At 41.8% G+C, this 23,507-nt stretch overlaps 1 long non-coding RNA gene across 2 annotated transcripts in view; it reads left to right on the plus strand.

The window, feature by feature from the left end:
* LOC124595807 overlaps positions 1 to 20,757 on the plus strand; it is a 146,876-nt gene extending 126,119 nt beyond the window's left edge. For both annotated transcript variants that reach the window (XR_006978248.1, XR_006978247.1), the window contains exons 2-3: positions 2,402 to 2,577; positions 20,490 to 20,757. This is a non-coding gene — a long non-coding RNA (uncharacterized LOC124595807). The remainder of the gene's footprint in view (positions 1 to 2,401; positions 2,578 to 20,489) is intronic.
* The last annotated feature ends 2,750 nt before the right edge of the window (positions 20,758 to 23,507 follow it).

Genomic DNA, 23,507 nt, shown 5'->3' on the forward strand with positions numbered 1-23,507 from the left:
TTGTACTAACTGACATTTTAGGCCTGTCGGTTTAGATAACTCTGTGTGAAGGTATCTGCACTAATATTTCATGGGGGTAACTTCGAGCAAGGAGATGTAGTAAGCCAGATCGTAACTAATTAGAAAATTTAAGACATACACGTAACAACTGCGAAAAAACACTAAAAATTAATACAAAAACCTAACACTACTTCCAAGAGGTCTGCAAATTTTGATTCCCAACTGCTATCTGGTGGAAAATATGTACACTGTTGTCGTTGGAGAACGTGATGGGCCCCATCTACGCCATGCATCATTGTTAGCCAAGAAAACAAACGCAGTTACATAAACAAAATTAACTTTCTTCCGTAATGTTCTATGTATTGACTTTTACTGCCGTCTATAAATCTTGAAAATGTTATTAACATCAAACGAAGCAGCAAAGCAGTACGATACGAAATAATCATTAGGAAGCGCTGTGTCCGAATAACTGTCAAATTAATACAGGGTACTTTGGAAGAATAGTAGAAACAAGCGAAAACAAAAAACGACGCACCACAAAGGAATTACCCGAATGGGACGGTAATCCGAAGATGTGATGTACAAGTACAGACAAGAAAATGATAACAGTTTGAGAAAAACTGGATGATTTATTCAATAGAAAGGGCTTCACAAATTCTACATCTACATTTATACTCCGGAAGCCACCCAACGGTGTGTGGCGGAGGGCATTTTACGTGCCGCTGTCATTACCTCACTTTCCTGTTCCAGTCGCGTATGGTTCGCGGGAAGACCGACTGCCGGAAAGCCTCCGTGCGCGCTCGAATCTCTCTAATTTTACATTCGTGATCTCCTCGGGAGGTATAAATAGGGAGGAAGCAATATATTCGATACCTCATCCAGAAACGCACCCTCTCGAAACCTGGACAGCAAGCTACACCGCGATGCAGAGCGCCTCTCTTGCAGAGCCTGCCACTTGAGACTGCCAAACATTTCCGTAACGCAATCACGCTTACCAATTAACGCTGTGACGAAACGCGCCGCTCTTCTTTGGATCTTCTCCATCTCCTCTGTCAATCCGACCTGGTACGGATCCCACATTGATGAGCAATACTCAAGTATAGGTCGAACGAGTGTTTTGTCAGCCACCTCCTTTGCTGATGGACTACATTTTCTAAGGAATCTCCCAATGAATCTCAACCTGGCACCCGCCTTACCAATAATTAATTTTATATGATCATTCCACTTCAAATCGTTCCGTACGCATACTCCCAGATATTTTACAGAAGTAACTGCTACCAGTGTTTGTTCCGCTATCATATAATCATACAATGAAGGATCCTTCTTTCTATGTATTCGCAATACATTACATTTGTCTATGTTAAGGGTCAGTTGGCACTCCCTGCATCAAGTGCCTATCCGCTGCAGCTCTTCCTGCATTTCACTGCAATTGAGCAAGTCAGTAAGGTGTTGGTCCACATTTGACCCTTGTGCAAGCAGTTATTCGGCTTGACACTGATTGATAGAATTGTTGGATGGCCTCCTGAGGGATAACGTGCCAAGTTCTGGCCAATTGGCGCTTTAGAGTGTCAAAATCCCGAGATGGTTCGAGAGCCCTGGCCACGATGCTCCAAATGTTCAGTCCGAAAGTTGGTTTGATGAAGTTCTTCGCGCTACTCTATCCTGTACAAGTCTCTTCACAAGTAAGGCAACCTACAAGTGTTTGAATTAACTTACCATACAGTACCATGGACACTGACATTACATGTGATGCACTCTTTTAGTTGCCGACTTATTCTTAATGATAGAAAGGTTCCAGAATGAGATTTTCACTCTGCAGTGGAGTGTGCGCTGATACGAAACTTCCTGGCAGATTAAAACTGTGTGCCCGACCGAGACTCGAACTCGGGACCTTTGCCATTCGCGGGCAAGTGCTCTACCATCTGAGCTACCGAAGCACGACTCACGCCCGGTCCTCACAGCTTTACTTCTGCCAGTATCTCGTCTCCTACCTTCCAAACTTTACAGAAGCTCTCCTGCGCACCATGCAGAACTAGCACTCCTGAAAGAAAGGATACTGCGGAGACATGGCTTAGCCACAGCCTGGGGGATGTTTCCAGAATGAGATTTTCACTCTGCAGCGGAGTGTGCGCTGATATGAAACTTCCTGGCACATTTAAACTGTGTGCCCGACCGAGACTCGAACTCGGGACCTTTGCCTTTCGCGGGAAAGGTCCCGAGTTCGAGTCTCGGTCGGGCACACAGTTTTAATCTGCCAGGAAGTTTGATAGAAAGGTTGTTTTTCCACGATGGTCTAACCAGTGGCGTGGCATACTAAGTTTTCCGCTTAAGCGACCAAAAATATTTGTTAATTTAACATATTTTAATGAAATAAAGAACAAAAATATCCTTGTGTTTTCAGAAATGCCAATGAAGATGGCAGACGAGAAAGGCGGAAGCTTTGGAGTGCGGCCTAGATGCCCAGATCTGTCACCGCTGCATGTGAGAACAAGATGGGCTGCCCAAGAGCTTGTCTTTTTCGCATTGCCAACAATAAAGAGCAAGATGCGAACTTAGCACCATCAATCACCGTTGGATGTAAGCCGGTTTTCTAAAAAAATAGAGCAAGAGTTGCCGAATTACCCATTCAAATAGAGGCTATGTATTTTAGATTTACCAAAATGACGTTTTCATATTAGCATATGAACTTACTATCTGTAACAACATATCTCACCCTTTTCTGAAGGATGAAATGACGGAAAAGGACTGGTTTTATGCCTTCATGAAAGTAAATCCGGAGCTGTACATCTGGAAGCCTGTACGTACTTCGTTTGCAAGAGCCAGAGGATTTAGGGAGGAGGAAATTCACAAGTTTTCTGACCTCTTGAATAACTCTTTCAAAAATAAAAAAAATTATTATGCTAACTGGATAATGCACATGCACCTGATTTATCATTAATACAAAGTAAATTTTCTCAAAGTAAAGTTTCCCACATAAATGATGTAAAAGGAAAGGAACAAATCCCCTGTTCAAATGAGTTCATTTATTGGTACAGAGACAATTTTCTCCCTCCTTTAGTGATTTTTTCAAGAAAAACTACGAATGAACAACTTTTAAGTAGTGCACCACGCTCTTCTTCTAGAGTTGCGTGCAGCACAAAAGCCCAACAATGATGTTATAAATTTAGTATTTTAATAAGAAAATATGGGCCCATTAAAAGTCCTTGAAAGTTTATGATGCCATGGAACTGTCTCTCATTTTCCTTTTAAATAGGGATGTTTTTCTCGAGTGGAGATTTTCTTGCTCCCTCGCTACCGTTACGCTGCAAACTGTTCATTGTTCATCTATAATTTCTGATACAATTATTCCTTATTCTAAAAAGTGCTTTTGTGTACCTGCTCATTATTAATCAAAAACTTTGCTTCTAGACTTGGAGATATGATCACTACCGAAAAAAGGTTTTAGTGGAGATAGAAAAGCTGGGAAGCTGGGAAATCATCGATACTCACCTCCAGTTAGGGGTCGAACTGAGAGCTAGGCAACAGCCCAAAGGCGACAAACGTTCCTAAGTACGAAAACCTAAAACGCAAGAAACTGGAAACCTCTCAACAATTCGACAACAGAAGTAACAGATATCTTTTAAGAAACTGCAATGGTACAAGTGGCGGTGATAAATCTTTCCATTCTGATGGGTCGCCTGAAATGCGACTTCGTACCGTCTACTGCACCGGAAGACGACAATGTCTAAAGTCTCTTCTGCCACTGAAAAATTTACGAAACCAAACAGCGAGAGATTGGCCCGCTTTCTGTGGGTCCACCTCAACTGTAAATGATAAGTTCTCTTATTAAACTGCAAAACTCTATTGCGAATTATATTGTACATAATGTATCGTCTAAGCCTCTGTACACGTTTTTTTTCCAAATGTGCATTGTGATCTATTTCCTAATTACCCTCCCCCCACCCAGATTACGTATTACCCTACTCTTTCATGTTTGACACGTCGTTTATTTTATTTTTTAGTACAGAAAAAAATTATAAACTACATTCTCACAAGATGTAACTAAGAAAAATAAGTTACAGATTCTATTCGTTTTTGTCTGTACTTTTCAATCGTCCCACAAGTAAATTGTGCTTATAAATGTAAATATTATTCCATAACACCCCGAAGTGAATTGTGCGATTGGGTGCGAAAAACTATGTATTTGAATTATACTCATCTGCGCTACGTAATTATCTCCTGATTCAGACTGATGTGATCATTAATTACTGCCAGGCGTTTTTTACTGGTGTTACGTCAAACAAATATGTTTTCTAGTTTTGCGACGTGCCTCTCTGTCCAGTGCAGTCTATCTGTCCAAGAAACGCTGGAATTTTTGGAGCATTAGCGAATTAGAAGCCGTATTAAGGTGTCTCTAACGGCAATAGTTCACCAGAACCTGAAGCTCACTGACCACTTTAAGGTGTCGTCATACTTGACTACTGCCTCCTCAGCGTCTTTCCCTTTGCCCTTTCCCCGCAAGAGTGGGGCAAAGCCTTTAGAATAGCAGATGGCTCTTGACCTCCTAATCTTTAACTTTCACACTCCGACTTCAATGTGCTCTAGGTAAATGTGCCTTTCTCGTATTACTCCGATCGTATAATCTCGTGAAGTGAAGTAACCGCAAATGAGAGTGCAAGAATTATCAAGGATTTTTCTGTGGATGTGTTAGTGTGAGTTGCAATTTAAGCTGGAGCGGTATAGACATTTCTTCGAAATGATATAGGACTGGCTTTTTACTATGACAGCTTGTAAAAAAGAAGATAAGACTAGCACTTAGAGGCACTATTTGTCGAGACGAAGTCCTAGGTTGGATTGCAATCTTATGCTAGTCTGCGCGACTGGGTTTGTTCAGGCGCGAGAGGCCAAATGAGATGTTTGAGTAAATAAGCAGCGAAATCCATACGCAAGTAGAATCATATGGAAAAGCATGCTCGAGGCAGACGTTATAATCTCTGAGAATAGGATGAAGTTTAAAGTGACGAAGAAGTTCGTCTCTATGAAGTAAGGCATGTACAGTAAAGCGCAGTATGTTAAGGCTGCAGAGAGAAAAATGGGATAGCACACTGTGCGCTTACGATCTATCCGATGACATATGCGGTTGGATAGAAAGTTTTCTAACAGACAGAGAGCAGTATATCGTCTTGAATGGGGTGACTTCAACAGAAACAAGCGCAACTTCAGGTGTGTCCCAGGGCAGCGTAATAGGTCCGCTGCTCTTTACGATTTACATAAACGATGTGGTTGGTGGTATTGACAGCGGCATTGGACTGTTTGCCGATGACGCTGTAACTAAAGGAACGTAGTACCACACGAAAGTTGTGAACAAATCAATGAGGTTTGCAGAAAATAAATGCGTGATGTAATGATTGGCAGTTATCTCTCAATATTAGTAAGTGTTACCTACTGCGTATAACATGGCGATAATCACCATTAACGTATGAGTACAAAATAAATGCCCAGTCTTTGGAAGCGGTAACATCCGTCAAGTATCTGGGTGCGACTATTCGAAATGATCCCAAATGGAATGATCAGATTACATAAGTAACGGGCAAGGCGAACTCTAGATTGCGGTTTATTGGTAGAATCCTGAAGCGATGCAGTCCTTCAATAAAGGAGATTGTTTGCAATACGTTAGTTCGTCCAGTCTTAGAGTATTGTTCGTCTGTATGGGAACCTTACCAGTCGAGTCTCATTCAAGAGATTGAAAAGGTCCAAAGAAGAGCGGAAAGATTCGTGACTGGTACATTTAGCTATCTCTAGAGCGTTAAAAATATCTTAGAAAGTTTGAAGTGGGATACACTTGCAGATAGACGACGCCCTAAACGGAAGGGGCTGCTCACTAAATTCCGAAATCCGATCTTCGCCGAGGATGTAGAGCATGTATTATTACCACCAACTTTCAAATCTGGCAATGATCACCATTCAAAGATAAGGGAAATTAGAGCTCGTACTGAGGCATTCAGACAGTCGTTTTTCCCTCGTGCCATCCGCGAGTGGTACAGAGGAGGGGGGGATACGACTTTGGTGCGAATTGTGCCCTCCGCCACACATCGCTTGGTGGCTAGCGGAGTGTGTATGTAGATGTAGAATGTGTATTGCGTATTATCAGAAACTTACAAACTAGGGCGGACCCAGAGACTAAAAGCAATGTTGCTAGATCACAGGAGCGACGGCGGAGCTTCTGCTGTTCTGAGTCTTCTTCTTCTTCGTCCTTCTGGGTGTGCATAATACGACTAACACGAACGGCCTTCTTCTCAGTACAGAAGGTCGTGCGGCATTTCCGTCGCCTTGCACGGTTCGCGGGCTTTCACCTGCGCTTCTTATGCACTGGTTATGTTCAACAACCTTACGTCGTCTGACTCATTGCATCTCAGGAATGATGGAAGTGGATGGGGACGGCGACATGAACATTTTGCGTTATGAGTGCACCGAAGTGTGTTGGATCTACGTATGGCGTATGGCATAATCATTAGTCATACTGGAAGACATATGCCCTCTACCTACACGTTCTGCGTGACTCCTCCTTGCCGTGGACCATAACCAGATCACGGTACATGACAGCAGGATCAAGGCCCTTCTTCTGAGTCAGTGTCAGCATAGTAAAGCGCACTGGAATATATTCATTCAGATAAACTGATAAATTGTAAGTATAATCATCCTTAATTTTTGTCTTGTAAATAAGGCAATCGATTCAGGTAAATGCATTTTATGCCTTGACGATAATTTACTAGTATTTATTTTGTTTACAAAGTTAAATTCTCAAAATTGTTCGACGTAAATTTATGAAATTAAACATTCGGAAACTATACCATCAACAGAGACAACCTTGCCACGTTTTCTTTGTTTCGACTATAGTGATAAGTGAACGAATTGCTTGAAGATCATCATAAACCGTTAGCCATTATCTCTAGTTTCACAGTTTATGGAAGTATTATAAATATTGGAAGCACCGCAAACAGTGATGGCAAAATCACCAAAAAAACCCGAGCAAGTTCCCCAGATGTGTTGAAACCAGTAGAAATCACCAAATTTACGAGACAAAAGATTATTTAAACCATTAAAACTCCTGAAATACTTTGTTAGAAGGGTATGTACATTTATTTATTGTTCAGCTAATTCAATCTATACAAGATGTAGCCTGTTTAAGTTATTAAATATATTTTAAGGGGTTTTTCGATGCATCTCTGTCCGCTGCTGTCTTCTGCCAGTTGAAGCCCGCAACTTCCCTGTTCCTTATCCCAGCGATCAGGTGTTCGTCCTGGTGGTCTTCGTTTTTCTCTGGGACTCCACTCTAAAACTGATTTTGTCCATCTTCCCTCCTTCTTTCGTGCAATATGTCCTGCCCACTGCGTTTTAGAGCCTTAACCGGTTCTATATATCTTTTACTCCTGTTATTGGTCGAATGTCTTCACTTTTCTGTCGATGTTTCTTAGTGAGACCTAACATTGGGCTTTCCATAGCTCTCTGAGCAGTTTTAAGTTTCCTTTTGAAGAATTCATTTTAAAGTCCAAGTTTCACACCCGCACGTTAAAACCAGTAGGACACACTGATCAGAAACTGTCTTCTTTAAGTAGACTAGCATGTTAGATTTGAAAACTGTTGCATTCCTTCCGTAAACCCTCGAACCCAGTTTAATTCGACAAAAAATGTCAGGTTTCAAATCCCCTTTTGTGTTAATTAATTGCCCCAGATAAACGTATTCTGTAACATTGTTTAGGATGTTGCCGTTCAGTGTTACTTGTCCTGCAGCTACCAACTTATTATGAATAACCTTAGTTTTAGAGTGATTTATTTTAAGTTCAACTTCCTGACAACGATCTGTTAAGTCTTTTAAAAAAGAGGACTGCATTTCCATCTTACTGTTAGCTAGGACCACTGTATCGTCAGCAAATCTCAGGTTGGTGAGCCTTTTACCATTTATCTTTATTCCTCTGTTGTTCCAAATAATTTTGGACATAGCTATCTCGAGAACTGCTATAAATAACTTCGGGGATACAGTATCGCCCTGCTTTACTTCTTCTCCAATGGGAAATTCGCACTTGTTTTTTCCTATGTTGGTAGATGCCACAGACATGTCATAAATGTTGCACAATAATTGTTAAAACAGACTTCTGAAACTGACAGACTAAAGGAAAATTTTCATCGAGAAAGGCCAGTTTCTGCTAGATTTAATTGTAATGACGGTTATACACGTAATGTCTTGCACATTTAGTAAATTTTCATCAGGCAAGTTTGGGAAGTATAACCTTTTGTCTCTTTCAGTTGTGCAAACATATGGAACCTCGAATTTTCCGGCTCCGTAGAAGGACAAGGACTTATTTGAGGCCGCGCGGGATTAGCCGAGCGGTCTTGGGTGCTGCAGTCATGGATTGTGCGGCTGATCCCGGCGGAGGCTCGAGTCCTCCCTCGGGCATGGGTGAGTGTGTTTGTCCTTAGGATAATTTAGGTTAAGTAGTGTGTAAACTCAGGGACTGATGACCTTAGCAGTTAAGTCCCATAAGATTTCACACACATTTTAACATTTTTTGACTTATTTGAGGCATTCTTCTTTCCAGGGTCGATTCGTGGACATCCGAGTCGGTTTTCGCCACTAACTGTGATACGCACTGCGTACAAACTTTGCACTTGGTCGGCTCTGGCTCTCTTCTCAGCTTGGTGCACCATGCCGTCGTTACTTTTGTAATACGTCCTGTACAGAAATCCCCATAGTTGCGGCGCCCCGAGGGTTGGCGTGTGTCGTTCGCGCCTTGAACCGGCACTGCTTCTTCCTCATCACTGCTCATTTCAGTACAGCGTCTTTGAATGGAGCCACTTTCTTTTCAGTGGTTATAAACGGAACACTGTACCTTTCACTTGCCCTAGCCACTGCTGAGGCAGCAAGCTTCTAAGTAGTGTTAATATGGTCATAATTTTGATATCCACGGCCTCCAGATTGATAGTAATAAGTCTTGGCGTTTTAACACAAGACGAAAAACCTACGATCTGAAAACAGTGACAGCAACTGAGAAAATAACACATTTTTTGACTGTCAGAGTTGTCTCGTTTTCATCATGCTTCATGGTGCATTAACCTAAATGTGGAGTAATATTTACAATCGAAATTAAATTTCCTCCAAATCGAAAGCAGTAACTCTTATAAGGACTTTTAATCTAGCGACAATTAGAAAACGCGTGAAACAGCGATTGTTAAATCCGTTCTGCTTGCAATACAAACAGTGACACCTGTATTGGTTAGTTCAAGAATCTTGTCAGAGCAGCAAATGTAATCCTTTTAAAAAACTAGCGTGGTTGAACCACGTAGCAAACTTGTCCCAGCTGGCAGTAGGCTAATAGTAACTGCTGTTAAATGTGCTTGCCGGAGACGAGTTGTCATGTGAGAATTGTCGTAATAGCATTCTGACTGCTGGTGCTCGCGGAGCGCAGTGAGAGGCGAGATACAGGGGGATGCAGAACCACCACACAACAAGAGCAGACGTGCGCGAGTTTCCTGGCCCGGTTACTGCGATTAACTTTCAATAAATACCTATTGACCTGTTAAAGATGCGAAAGCTGAGACAAAAACACGCCCAAGATGTTTAAATGAGCAATGGTTTGCTCGTAATTATGGCCAGGGAATGGAGGTTCAAAATGGGTCAAATGACTTTGAGCACAGTGGGACTTAACATCTGAGGTCATCAGTCCCCTACAACTTAGAATTACTTAAACATAACTAACCTAAGAACATCACAGACATCCATGTCCGGGGCAGCATTCGAACCTGCGACCGTAGCGGTCGCGCGGTTCCAGAGTGAAGCGCCTAGAACCGCTCGGTCACAGTGGGGAATGGAGGTGCCGACTGCAGATATTTCATACTGCATGTAGTGTTAAAACGTCAGCATTGTTTCTGCAACTTAAGAAAGGGTGTAGCTTCTGTGTGAATCTTGATCTCTTGATCACAATGAATATTTATGCAACGCACAGATGACATTAAGTTAAATCCAAGTTTTCGGCCTCCTTACAGCGTCCATCCATGTTTATTATAGTCAGTTCCTGTGTGTTTATTAATTAAGCAACCAGTATTCTTACTATTTCTTTAATTTTCTGTCTTAGTTGCTAGTTAATGGTGATTAGTTCCGACCGTATTTGTTCACTTTGGAAGCATTGCCTGAGGCTTTGTCGCGTGATTTATGATATAATTTCCCGGTATAACATTTATATAGTTACATCTAAAACTAAAACTAAACTCCGAACAGGCCATGAAGGCCAAACGATACCAACCGGCCGCAGTGTCATCCTCAGCCTTCAGGCGTCATTGGATGCGGATATGGAGGGGCATGTGGTGAGTACACCGCTCTCCCGGCCGTATGTCAGGTTACGAGGCCGGAGCCACTGCTTCTCAATCAAGTAGCTCCTCAGTTAGCCTCACAAGAGCTGAGTGCACCACACTTGCCAACAGCGCTCGGCAGACCGGATGGTCACCCATCCAAGTGCTATCCCAGCCCGACAGCGCTTCGGTGATTTGACGGGAACCGGTGTTACCATCGTGGCAAGGCCGTTGGCAGTTACAGCTAAACAGTTCACATTTAAGTATTCTATATCACTGATGCAACTAATTACTACGCATTAAGTCATTTGTTAGCAGAATGTTGGAATTCCACAAATCATTAATGCCGTTAACAGTTTACAGAAATGAAACTTTTATTAAAGTCTGCAAATACTTCCGGACACTTGCAGTGAGAAACTGTTTAAAGTTTGTTCCACACTGCATTGCACTGAGCAATTTGTTTAAATTATTTTGCTTAAAACTGTGGATCTTCACTTGCAAAATTGCGTTTGAACTATGACGTGTCTGCAATTATTACTATAACTGTTCGCTATGATTTTAATGTGCGTGTCAAAATGGTAGTGCGGGTGTAATAATACGTTTTCTGAATGAAAGCATTTATTCTCTTGCCGTTGGCTCCTTTTATGGAGACCTGATTCAGCTCCGTCGTGTGAACTGATTTGATTGACTTTAGACGTTCAAAAATAGTTCAAATGGCTCTGAGCACTATGGCACTTAACATCTGAGGTCATCAGTCCCCTAGAACTTAGAACTACTTAAACCTAACTAACCTAACGGCAGCACACATATCCATGCCCGAGGCAGGATTCGAACCTGAGACCGTAGCGGTCACGCGGTCCCAGACTGAAGCGCCTAGAACCGCTCGGCCACACCGGCCGGCGACTTTCGACGTCTTATTACAATTCTCCGTGATTTATTTTTGCGTCTGTTGTCTTTCATCATGAGCCAAAGTGGTTTTTGACTGATTGTAAATCAATTCTTGCACATTTTGGAGGGGAAGGCTTAGTTAGCATGGAAAAAAAAATGAAATGATCGTATGGCATTTATTGGATGGGACACCCTCTTCGGGGTTCGGTCCCCGTATTGCAAGTCTTTTTAGTTGACGCAACTTCGGCAACTTGCGCACCAATGTTGATGGGAAAATGATAATGAAGGGAACACAACACCCAGTGCCCTGCTGGGAATCGAACCCAGGCCCCCTAGTGTAGAAAGCGGTAATGCCACCGCTGCGCTAAGGAGGCGGACAGTTAGTATGGAGATTAACTGCAAAGCGGCTTTCTTGCTGTAGACATTGTTCGTAGTCGCGATAATGATTCGATGACTCGTTGGCCGAGAACGACGTTTTTGTGTGGCATTTACGATCAAAAGTTATATTTGGCTGTCCCATCTCATAATTTATGTATAAATCATACGTCAATGAACAGAGTCATTTCAATACACTCTGTCTTCGCCTTGCCTGTGGAGAAGTACGTAATACAGATTTATAGCAATACTGGTACTACACTGCTCAGTCACATTAATATGCCCACCGTCTAGTTTCAACGTCAACTTGCGGCAGGTGGAGGCAGTAGCAGGTGTATACAACAAAATGGCGCTATCCAAAACCGGCGGCAAGGCAAATCTGATGCACTATTGACCACAGATGACAGGAGTGAACGACGGCTGCTGAGATGTGCAAGGGTGAACAGAGGTGCAATTGTTGATCAACTGACTGCACGGATGAACCAAGCGGCTACCAACTGTCTCCCATAAACGACCGCTCAGCGAATGTTGCTGCATGTGAACCTTCGCAGCGTGCGATCGGTTCATGCACCCGTTCCGACTGCTGTTTATCGGCGGCGAAGGCTGGAATTTTGCACGCCAATACCTCAACTGGACGTCCACTGACAAGGGACGGCTCTCGGTTCGAACAGGGATTTGTATGTAAACATTTGCACACAGACCTATCTCTTATTTCTGGCCACGCCTGCGAAGATGAGTTATTGTGTTGCTCTTGATGCAAAAATGGTTCAAATGGCTCTGAGCACTATGGGACTTAACATCTGAGGTCATTAGTCCCTTGAACTTAGAACTACTTAAACCTAAGTAACCGAAGGACATCACACACATCCATGCCCGAGGCAGGATTCGAACCTGCGACCGCAGCAGCCGCGCGGTTCCGGACTGGAGCGCCTAGAACCGCTCGCTCACAGCAGCCGGCGATTATCGTGAATGATGTATTGTCTTCACCGAGTATTGCCACATTATAACATCACTTTAACGAATTTGGATAAGTGTCTTTTAGCAATGATGTACCGGTACACTTTATTCTGTGTGTTTTCATGTTTCATAAATCGTTTGTTCTATTTCTGACAGCGAGGGAGTGGTCCTTAGAGAGGACGAACTCAATACGGTAAAGGTATGGAGGGAAGTCAGACGTGTCTTTTCAAAGGAACCATCCAGACATCTGCGTTAAATACTTTAGGGACACCAGGGCAAACCAAAATGTGGATGGCTGGACAGGGATTTGAACCACTGGCTTCCCATTTGTAAGTCCAGTGTCTTACTACTGCGCCACTACGCTATAAACACGTAACTTATAAACATCCTATTTGCAATGGGCTGTGGGAGAGCTCAACAAAGGCAGTGGTTCAAAGCGCAATGGTGCTGGCGGAACAAAAACCATGTACTCAGTAGGAAGACGCTGATATCAAAGTAAGTGGATTTGATTGCTGAAGGTGCTGTGGTGACATCGAGAAACGTAAGAAGTGTACCTAACTAAATATTAGCCACGTAGCTTGGAGGACCTGCGTGAAGCAGGATGGCCATACCGAAGGATGTACATGAGAGTCGGCTCTTTACCAGCACAGGTGCCGGTGGGTCACGTCTTCGGCTTGGACGGCACAAATTGCAATTACAAATTACAATTAGGCTCCGAGGGCGGTCAGACAAGGCTGAATGGCGAAGAACAAACTGGCAGACTATATCCCTGTAACGAATTGGGAATCGCAAGATAAGCAGAGGCCCAAAGACCGGCGTATCACAATGGAGGCGATAGTAGAAAAAATAAAAAATAGTCATTGATCAATTTTCAACATTTTAACGACTTTTTTGAACTGGACGAGGCGTCCTATCACTGAGTTTCACAATCACAGACATCCATTCAAAAGGCACACACTAACAGATGCAGCAGCGGATATGTCATAGTTATGTCTGACCGTTACGGATGATATCTTTAGCGGCCTAATGACACGGACGAGTGCTCCGTGTATCACTATTACTCTGACATAAGAAAGAAGAAAGAGAGCAACGAAATCAGGTGCATTTCCTGACCGCCGAGAAAGATACAGGGACTCAGCGATCATCAAGCAAGGTGATGCTGTCTTCTTTGGGACTGCCATGAAGTGGTGCTAACAGTTTCTGCTCGTAAGGCGGAAAACTGCAACAGGAACTACTAAAGGAAATCTGACAAGTGTTCAGGCTGTCAAGATGAACAGTCGCGGGTAGCTGCCCGAGGGGTGTTCGGGTCCACGAGTGTAATCAAAATGGCTCAAATGGCTCTGAGCACTATGGGTCTTAACGTCTGAGCTCATCAGTCCCCTAGAACTTAGAACTACTTAAACCTAACTAACCTAAGGACATCACGCGCATCTACGCCCGAGGCAGGATTCGAATCTGCGACCAGAGCGGTCGCGCGGTTCCAGACTGAAGCGTCTAGAACCGCCCGGCCACATCGGCCGGCCCCACGAGTGTACTCTAACTCATTATGCTCAGGACAAAGTCACCACACATGTGCATTCTTTGGGTTAGATCTTTGTGGCGTTGTTCATTATTAGGGTTCCGCACCTCAGTTGGTAAAAACTAAGCTCTTAAAAATCCATTTTTCGTTCATCCGTCTCTCTGCTGTCCGACTGTTAAGAACCCTTTTTCTCGTAAACTGGTACAGTTATCAAGTTGCAGTTTACGTCTTCGCGATGTAAGAAATTTAAGCTTCTAAGTGAATGCAGTCAAAAGATACGACCACTTATGTCACACACACTTAGATGATGAAAGTCACGGGATAGCAATATTCACACTACCGATGTCGGTAGTATCGCGTACACAAGGTATAAAAGGACAGTGCTTCGGCGTAGCTGTCATTTGTACTCACGTGATTCATAGGAAAAGCTTTCCAACGAGATTATGGACGCACGAAAGGAACTAACGGAAATCGAACGCGGAGTGGTAGGCGGACCTATACGTATGGGACATGTGTTCTCGGAAATCGTTAGGGAATTCAGTATTCCGAGATCCACAGTGTCAAGAATGTTCCGAGAATACAAACTTTCAGGCATTACTTGGGAGAACGCAGTGGCAGACGGCTTGCGCTTGACGACCGAGAGCAGCGGCGTTTTCGTGAAATAACCACAGAAATCAATGTGGGACGTACGACGAACGTATCCGTTAGAACAGTGGGGCAAAATTTGGCGTTAACGGTCTATGGCAGCAGGCGACCGATGCGAGTGCCTTTACTAACAGCACAATGTGGTCTGCAGCCCCTTTCGTGGGCTCGTGACCGTATCGGTTGGACCCTAGACGACTGGACATTCGTGGAATGGTCAGATGAGTCCCGTTTTCAGTTAGAGCTGATAGTAGCAGACCGCACGAAGCCATGAACCCAAGTTGACAAGATGGCACTGTGCAAGCTGGTGGTGGCTAGATAACAGCGTGGCTGTGCTTTCATTGGATGGACTGGGCCCCCTGGTTCAACGGAACCGCTCTTTGACTGGAAATGGTTACGCTCGGCTACTTGGAGACGATTCTCAGCCAAACGACGAGGAAATTTCGAGCGATGAGTTCTTGCACAGAATCCTGCTCCGACAACACCATCGCTATTATGGATGGCTGTAGAGGCAGAAGGGCTCAATATCTCTGCAGGGGACTCCCAACTACTTTTTAAGTATATGCCTCGTCGAGTTGATGCACTGCACTGGACAAAAGGAGGCCCAATGTGATATTAGGAGGTATCTCATGACTTCTGACACCTCAGTGTATTTCGATAGCTGCAAACTCGTTCACCAAAACGTATAGTGTGCTTCCTATTGACTTGGAATCATGAAATTTGGCAAGAAACAAGGTTCTATAATACAAGTAACGGAAAAAATACGAGAATTACCAATTTCTAATTGTATCACATGAAAAAAATATATTTTTGTCATATTACACGACTGTATGTCTGTCAGTTTGTTAAGACAAAAAAATTAAATTTAAAATTAAAACATTGTCGAAAGTCTTGCAATTCTTGGGTCCGATATCTTGCCAGTATCAATATCGATAAGAGGTAAAAATGGTCGCGATCCTCTATTCCTGAGATGAATGAAATGTCTGTATACATAATTAAGTTTGTACTGAACCATCGGAGTGTGAGGTCTACTCGCACTTCAGCAATTTTTTATCTATGAATGACATGATCGCTGATCTTCCAATAAAATCTCCGAAATTAAATGTACATCTCTTTGGTTTTCTACGGCAGGTGAATCAAAGGTTTCAAGAAGTTCGGATTTAGAAATTGTAGCATTTTTGTTAGGACGCATCGGAAGCGGAACACAGGGTGGTAATGAGTAGCTAGAAAACTAGTGAGGATTATCACACTCATATACGTAACAGTAAATTTTATACACTTCACAAAACTCATTACTGTCAATCACTTTAGATAGTAAAACATGCGCCCAGCTCATCACCGTTCAGAAGAAGTCCAGATTTAGGTATTTTCATTTGTTCCAAAGGCTAAATGACGGACTAGGCAAGACAATGGAACACTACCATACCACCTTGAATGTAGGAAAAGTAGCCACTAGGAAAACATTTCGCAAAAATACAGTGATTTACGGAACGCCATTGACATCAATTCGAATTACATCACTGATGCGAATCATGGGCGTGTCTCTTGCGTCACATTTGCAGATCCGGTAGCCCGATGTAACAAAAAAGGCTCCCGCCTCTCTCGCGATTGCCAACAGCATTTTGCCCAGTGACAGGTCCGTCCTCCGAAGCGTAACTAACGGCTATTGTTGTCGAAGTCCTCCGCTCGTTTTTCTGGAGTCTTTCTGGATTCTTCCACTGACTCCGTTCAAGGCCGAGAGGATGAGTCGGCGCGTTTTAAATTTACGTTCTATCGTGACACTTTCAGTCGGCACGCTTCAGAGTGATTCATTGTTTTTGGGTAATGCTCGGTGGAGCGGCGGAGCTGACGTAAGGCGGCCAGCTTTCTCAGATCCGGAGGCTAAACTGCACGGTCCAGCCGAGCGTCCACTGGAGCGAAAAGCTGGCGTTTCACCTCTCTGCTTTTATTCGCCACCACAGCTCCTATTCCGTGATATTTGCTCGAGGTATCCTGTTATTGTCGACTCAATGACGTTTGGTGGTCTGCTGCAGTTCTTGGCCCTGTCTGCTAACAGGATATTGGAGAGAGAATGCAGATGAGTCCTCCATATGAAACATTAACTGAATTTTCCGTCGGTGCTTGGCAGAATATGAGAATAATATTTAATACGAAACAGTTACAATGTTCTACAAAATTATATTTATGTGATCACGAACCAGCTTTCGGTTTCTTAGGCCATCTTCCGGTGACAACTGAATATCGCAAACGTCGATAAAACTGATGTACAACTTACACAGACGTTATTTACACACAGGACAAAACTGCAATTGTCTACGAAATGTATCGGCGCCAAAATGAAAAACGGTTACAGTTAAAGAAAGATAAACCACAAACAACACCTGTTCAGAATTAACAGCTTTCTGATCGAATAACGAACTTATCATATAACAGAACTACCACGAATGAGCTCAAAGTCTTAAATAAACATATTAAATATGTTCCATCGTTTAAAATCTCTGAAAACAGACAGATGAACTGAAAGTAGAACTTACTGGTGTGTTCAGGCGATGATATTTCTACGAAACATTTGGTAGCCCACGTTTTAAAAACTGTTGCTCCCTGTAGTGACGCTCTCTCGCGCAGTGAAATTAGTACGTTGTGCAACTTTAAGAAGAGAATTATCTTCAAAAGCGTCACAACTTCAGCAGTTCAGTTCTTCCCAATGAAGTGATTACGTTATCAAAGTGAACAATTTGCATGATAGTTCCGGTCGGCCGCATTTACAGAAAGATCCGACTGCAATATCCAATGAACAAGGTTAAAGAAGCTGTATGTACGGACTCAGTGAAGTATGTTAAAGTGCTGCCTGACGACTTTCTTCATATCACAAGGATTGTAAACAGGGTCCGATTGAATGAAAACATCTAAACGGTCTTATGAAATTAAAGGGACACATTACGCCACAGTGATACCTAATCTCCGACCACGTCCTTGATACCAATATAGCAGATACAGGGAAAATATAGTGATAATGGCACGGCTTCGATTCAATCAATGGAGATTCCAGCAACATCTCTACCGCCACTACATGATCACACCTTCTTTACGTGACTGCGGCAGTAAAGAAGACGTCAGACACATTTTCTTTGGCTGCCACAAAAGATATCAAGAATCTACGAAACAAATACAGCATCTGATGAACTCTGGAAACGTCTTACCAACAAACGTTTAAACTCTTTAATAACAGAAGACATAAAAGTCTATGACCTCTTGTACGATTGTATAGTAGAAGGGAAAATAAGAACATAGGAAAAAAGAATTTTTTATATTATGACGTAGTAAATATGTGAATTTGCGTACCATATTAAAGGCATGTGGCAGATAATTGTTGTTTTTTTCTGGTCTGAAGCAAGATGTATGGGTGATGCCCAAAGGCCATTAATAAAATTTAAAAGAAGCAAGTAAACACTACCATCAAATCGTGTAAAAATATTATGTCTGGAATCAGCAGTCGTATGCTTATTAATATGAATCCAGTGGCTTCTAGATTCTATGGCTCACTTACATTAGATAAAGATGACCTTCCAGTACGACCAGTAGTGTCATCCTTTTCTGATCCTTGTTAGTTTTAGCGAAAGAGAAAGATTACATCATTAAAAAGACACCAATTGTAAACCAACCCACGTTTTGCATAAAAAATTCATAGCTCTTGTTGATAAAATAAAAGATACAAAGACCCTACCCATTTCTAAACTAAAATCATTTAACATCACTAGCTTATTTGCAAATATTCCTACTGATGGCTGTATAAACATATTAACAGATCTTTTGCACAAACTCAGAGTAAATCCTGTAGAAATACATGATATAATCTTTGCTACTAAAGTGTATGTAAAACAGAATTAATTAGATTTTCAAAACACTTACTATAGTCAGCTGATGACCAAGCTGTTGGTTCTCCTCTCAGCCTTATAATATACGAAATTTTCCTGGACGATTTCAAACAAAATTTCTCACAGAAAGACGCACTGAATTTCAAAAATTTTGTTTCAGATATGAGGACGATGTGCTGTTTTTGTGGACTGGTACTACAGCAGCTGAACCCCTAACATAAGAGAATTCAGAGGATCAGAAGATCTGAGAGGCTCTTCCATAAATTTCTTGGACCTTAATATGGATATCAACACAAAGAGACACTTATTTAGCGTTTCCAGAAATACCGTGGTCACAGAGAGTGTAATCCCTGCAAAATCCCAGCACCTACACAGCCACAAACATGCAGCTTTGCATTCAAAGGTGCATCTCCTAATACCTGTTTTATTATCTGTAGCTGCCTTTCAAACAGAACTGCAGACCATCGAAGATAACGCTTCCATTAATGACGAGAGTTCTGCCCTAATTGATAATACACTACGAAAAAAGAAAACACGTGAAATTAACCACTTCTGTACACTGGAGAACAAGGACCAGTCACTAGTAGAAAAGCTGATGCGTCATCCCATATCTTGGCAAAATTTCCAATAACCTCCCTAAAAAGTTGAAGTCTCGTAACTATATACCAGCATTTTGTAGCTCGAACAGCATATGAAAAAATTTGTTCAGTAGTAAAGACACACTGCACATAGTGGTGTATATAAAATCTCATGGAAGCACTGTGGGAATCTATATATTTTGGTCAGTTAGGCAGAGCTATGATAGGTGAACTGAACATAAGAGAAGATGGAAATTAAAAAGTTACGATTCAGCCTCGGCAGATCATCTTTTAAAAGAAAGCGACTCTTACGATGTAGAAAGAGAAGATGGAAATTAAAAAGGGACGATTCAGCCTCAGCAGATCATCTTTTAAAAGAAAACTAATCTTACGATGTAGAAAGAGAAGCTTTCTTTTCTGTAAAGAAAAACAGAAATGAGACTCTGCTGGAAATCAACAATCATATGACCCAGAACGTTAACAGTGTTAAATGATAAAAACCAATTTCCTTTTTCCCCTCCGTTAAATTAAGTTTTCGTTAAAAATAATAGGCTGAAATTATGAATTCAAAATTATTTTTTCATCATTTGCTAAATACATCTCCACCTAAAAAATTTGTTTCCTTCTCTAGTTAACGTAATTATTTTTGGGAGACAAAAAATGTAAAATTTTCCTATGTAAACAATTTGTATCTTTTGTGTCTTCTATGATATTAATGGAAGTCTCATGTTATTTTAAACGTGTTACCGTGATTCAGTTGTCATCTGAATGTTGTCTAAGAAGTCTAAAACCGGTTTGTAACGAGATAAATATAACTTTGTAGAACATTAGGAAGAGTTTCCTGTTTCATACGCTAATGAATGTAGCAAATTTATTCTGTCAAAATTTTCAGGAAAGGCAATAATTACTTTATTTCGTGTCGATTAGAGTATCATATTTGAAGAAAATGCACAAACGTTGCTCCCTCTACAAGCATATAAATTATAAATGCGTCACTAAGCTACTAAAGTGAGCGTTTACACACAAATGCAAAGAAGTTCAACGTCTGTCGCGTCTCTGGTGTCCGTCTGTCCTCTAAGTTTTTACAGCGGCATCAAACTTGTTTAACGTTGCGAGGTCGTCAGCTAAAAGGTTATTTAGACATCTACATCTGCAACTACCTTATCGTGTGTGGTTGAGGGTACATCATGTAATGCTGTTGTTTCCGAAGTATAGCTCGTGTGAAGATGCTTGTGAATGCTGCATTTGATAAAAAGAATTTTTATTTTCTGAGAAACCCTCTATTACATTTTTTATCAGCTTCAACCGTGATATATGCTCGTTTCATTTCAGGAGCGACAATCAACGACCCTCAACGAAATTAAGACTACTATGTACTACTGTGTTGTAGTTAATATGAAGCTGACCATCTGACTGTTCGGAACCTTTAATTTAAAAGTTTGTCAAGAAATAAAAATTGTTTTAAGCATCAATTATACCTCCTAGTGTTCCATTCATCAATGGTGGTCTTCAGTAGCAACTGCCGATAATGCTCTGTACAATTAGTTAGAACTAACACTGTAATGCCACAACCGTTAATAAAGATTGTATTGCATTTAAATAAAATGCGTATCTTTCTTTCCGCTTCCCAGATACCCCGTTTCATGGAATCCGTGGAGTGCAATTCTTGATGTAAGCTCACATTTGGTTTATGTAGATGTCAGGTCCACTGTCAATTTCAGCATGTGGTAATTATTTTGGCTTAATGACAAAAAATGAAAGTTTATGTAGCTTGTCTTACGTTATTGAGACAACAAATACATTCATGTGTTATGGGCTTACACACACACACATTCACAGGAAAATCACCACATATAGAAACTAAATTTCAATAAATTTTTGTGGACGATAACAATGCATACAATTACGGGTTCGTAAGGCATAGAATGAATTAAGCCACGCTCTGTAGTTTTGCACGTCGTTGCTGGACGTTGACTCAGTCTTCCCCATGTCATCAACCGGCGAAGTCGAGGTGTAACGAGATAAAGCGCTTGCACATGGTGCCCTATCTATCTTGACCATCGAAATAACTTTTTGTCCATAAGCAAACTAAAACATGATTCAAGAAACTACCATTTAGCTACCAGGCGGACATAGACCAGCATGATTGCTTTTCTGATGACTTTGTTCGTCACGAAGATATGAATAGAAGTACGCCATTTTTAAATATCACCTGTGCAAAAACGAATCGCAGTGTATCATTTACAAGAACATAAAATTATTAAAAACGCAACACAAAATTGACTTTAACTCATCAATACTAGTACCCAGTGCAAATACCCGGGGTATCTAATGGGGACACATGGAAATGCATCCCGGTCATTCAGTCAACCATTTCCAGTTGAAGGCTTGTGCGAGTGTAATGTATACCAGCGAAAGGAAGGTAGAAATACTGGTCAGCTATGGACCAATAATTGCAATAATGTCTTCTTATTTACAATATGCGTACATGTAACATCGTTGTGTAACACGTTTAAACGAAAGGCTGTATACAGTAAAAGCAGACCTTGATAAAAAATTGCGCCAGCATTACTTTTCTTTCATTGTGGTCGGTATTTTATGCTTATCAACGCACAAACTGCCTACTGGCTTCTGTCTCCGCTTCTTCGGCCGACGTTCATCTAATGATTTTTCTGACGTTTCGCCAGCACGAGTGGCTGGCATTGTCAAAGCTTCACCCTCCATTGCCGGTGGTGAACTGGAGCCGAGCTCGCGGGCGCAGACTATATGTACCTGGCGCGCCAACGTCCGAGGGCTTCTCCGCGGTCATTTCCGCGGAGAAACCCTCGGACGTTGGCGCGCCAGGTACACTCGTGGACAAAACGAGCGAGACCCCTCGCCATTTCGTTATGCTGATCCGCACAGCTTTAAAGTCTGCTACACAGCATAACAGGCAAGGAGACAAAGTGCTACCAACATACTATGCACACGTGTGAAATTGAAAAACCATCCTAATTATGTCAGACTGTTTTCAATCATGTGTAAGACTATATCAATGCTGATTAGTGTGTTAAACACAACACGTAAATATATGATATAAATGAAAGAAGAAACGCTAATTAGTATGAACTTTACTAATAAAAATGAATTTCAGCTTATCGAGATAACATAACTGTTTTAGTAATACAAAGTACCCCATATCGTTACGAATTAGCAAAATAATATGCGCATTCGGCCGCGAAACGGTCTGTGTCAACGTTCAGACCAGTCATACTGGATTACCGTTGCTGACCTACCATGAAAGTGTGCAAATTTAGCAATGCGTGAAGATGCATAACGAAATTCAGTTAAAAATAATTCAGTGCCCCACTTGAGTCAATTCATATTGACATCCACAGGGCACTGGTACATAATAAATGTACCAATAAAACGCATTGGCGGCGCGATAATTTCTTAAAATTTCTTCACTGATAGTCTAAGAGTAGGACGGTAGACAAATAGTCCGAAGTTGGTTCGATGAACCCTCTGGCAGGCACGTAATTCTGGATTGCAAAGAAATCCTGTAGATGTAGTCATGTAGATGTAACAATGAAATTATGTTGAATTGCGACATGTGAGTTACATTAGATTTGAACATCGAAGTTTTTTGCTGTTTATTTATTTTTTGATTATTATTTTCAGCCATATACAAACACCTAGGTGCGCTAAACTGATACTGAAATAAAGTGTCATGTATGGACCAATAACAAATAATTCTTAACTACTTGTTATAGTACTGCAGAATCTGCCAGCGTCTTCAGAAGTGGATATCGCATACGACTTTCCTAGGGTGTTTATAAGTGGCTATTGCAGAAACAAAGTTTGAATGTAGCTGCGTAAAAGTCCCGTGATCAAACGATATGAGTTTCTGGCGAATACAGTTTATCCTCACTAGACAGTATATATTATCATTACACATGAGGTGAGAAGGGTTTAACCGGGTGCGGTGGCCGAGCGGTTCTTTTTTTTTTTTCGTTGTGTTTGGTCGTCGCGGACGTCACAAGACATCCGTTAAAGTTCGTTTGTTGATCCTTCCACTCAGTTTTTTTTAAATTTTTTTTTTATTACAGAGGCCAACCAGCTCTTGAACCGGACACGCTGAGTTACCGTGCCGGCGTTCTAGGCGCTTCAGTCACGAACCGCGCGGCTGCTTTAGTCGCAGGTTGTAATCCTACCACGGGCATGGATGTGAGTGATGTCCTTAGGTTAGGTGGGCTTAAGTAGTTCTAGGTCTAGTGGACTGATGACCTAAGCAACTCGGTCGCGTAGTTCTTACAGCCTTTTTTTTGTCCTTTCGCGTAAATGTTCTTTACATAAACGGCCGTATCTTTC

This window comes from Schistocerca americana, chromosome 2, assembly GCF_021461395.2.
Source record: "Schistocerca americana isolate TAMUIC-IGC-003095 chromosome 2, iqSchAmer2.1, whole genome shotgun sequence".
Lineage (NCBI taxonomy): Eukaryota > Metazoa > Arthropoda > Insecta > Orthoptera > Acrididae > Schistocerca > Schistocerca americana.